Source organism: Austrofundulus limnaeus, unplaced genomic scaffold (genome assembly GCF_001266775.1).
Source record: "Austrofundulus limnaeus strain Quisiro unplaced genomic scaffold, Austrofundulus_limnaeus-1.0 Scaffold85, whole genome shotgun sequence".
NCBI lineage: Eukaryota > Metazoa > Chordata > Actinopteri > Cyprinodontiformes > Rivulidae > Austrofundulus > Austrofundulus limnaeus.
Window position 1 is genome coordinate 517,855 of NW_013952487.1, and position 1,326 is coordinate 519,180.

At 62.4% G+C, this 1,326-nt stretch overlaps 1 protein-coding gene across 1 annotated transcript in view; it reads left to right on the top strand.

Annotated features, from left to right (window-relative positions):
- LOC106519963 (mitogen-activated protein kinase kinase kinase 7) overlaps window positions 1-550 on the top strand; it is a gene marked incomplete in the record, with an annotated part of 18,967 nt that extends 18,417 nt beyond the window's left edge. Inside the window, 1 exon segment of the mRNA XM_014011840.1 lies at window positions 525-550.
- Window positions 551-1,326: the final 776 nt, after the last annotated feature.

The window sequence follows — 1,326 nt, forward strand, 5'->3', positions numbered from 1 at the left end:
CCAGTCCGGCGTGTTGGACACCAGTCCGGAGTGTTGGACACCTGTCCGGCGTGTTGGACACCAGTCCGGAGTGTTGGACACCTGTCCGGCGTGTTGGACACCAGTCCGGAGTGTTGGACACCAGTCCGGCCTGTTGGACACCAGTCCGGCGTGTTGGACACCAGTCCGGAGTGTTGGACACCTGTCCAGAGTGTTGGACACCTGTCCGGCGTGTTGGACACCTGTCCGGCGTGTTGGACACCAGTCCGGAGTGTTGGACACCAGTCCGGAGTGTTGGACACCAGTCCGGCCTGTTGGACACCAGTCCGGAGTGCTGGACACCAGTCCGGCCTGTTGGATACCAGTCCGGCCTGTTGGACACCTGTCCGGCCAGTTGGACAACAGTCCGGCCTGTTGGACACCTGTCCGGCCAGTTGGACAACAGTCCGGCCTGGTGGACACCTGTCCGGCGTGTTGGGACACCAGTCCGGCGTGTTGGACACCAGTCCGGAGTGTTGGACACCAGTCCGGCCTGTTGGACACCTGTCCGGCCTGTTGGACACCAGTCCGGCCTGTTGGACGCCTGTCCGGCCTGTTGGACACCTGTCCGGCGTGTTGGACACCAGTCCGGAGTATTGGACACCAGTCCGGAGTGTTGGGCAACAGTCCGGCATGTTGGGACACCAGTCCGGTGTGGTGGACACTTGTCCGGCGTATTGGACACCAGTCCGGCGTGTTGGACACCAGTCCAGAGTGTTGGACACCAGTCCAGAGTGTTGGACACCAGTCCAGAGTGTTGGGCACCAGTCCAGAGTGTTGGACACTGGTCCGGCGTGTTGGACACCAGTCTGGCGTGTTGGACACCAGTCCGGCGTGTTGGACACCAGTCCAGAGTGTTGGACACCAGTCCAGAGTGTTGGACACCAGTCCGGCATGGTGGACACTTGTTCGGCGTGTTGGACACCAGTCCGGCGTGGTGGACACCTGTCCGACGTGTTGGACACCTGTTCGGCGTGTTGGACACCAGTCCGGCGTGGTGGACACCTATCCGGCGTGTTGGACACCAGTCCGGCCTGTTGGACACCTGTTCGGCGTGTTGGACACCAGTCCGGCCTGTTGGACACCTGTTCGGTGTGGTGGACACCAGTCCGGCCTGTTGGACACCTGTTCGGTGTGGTGGACACCAGTCCGGCGTGGTGGACACCAGTCCGGCGTGGTGGACACCTGTTCGGCGTGTTGGACACCAGTCCGGCCTGTTGGACACCTGTTCGGCGTGTTGGACACCAGTCCGGCCTGTTGGACACCTGTTCGGCATGTTGGACACCAGTCCGGCCTGTTGGACACCTG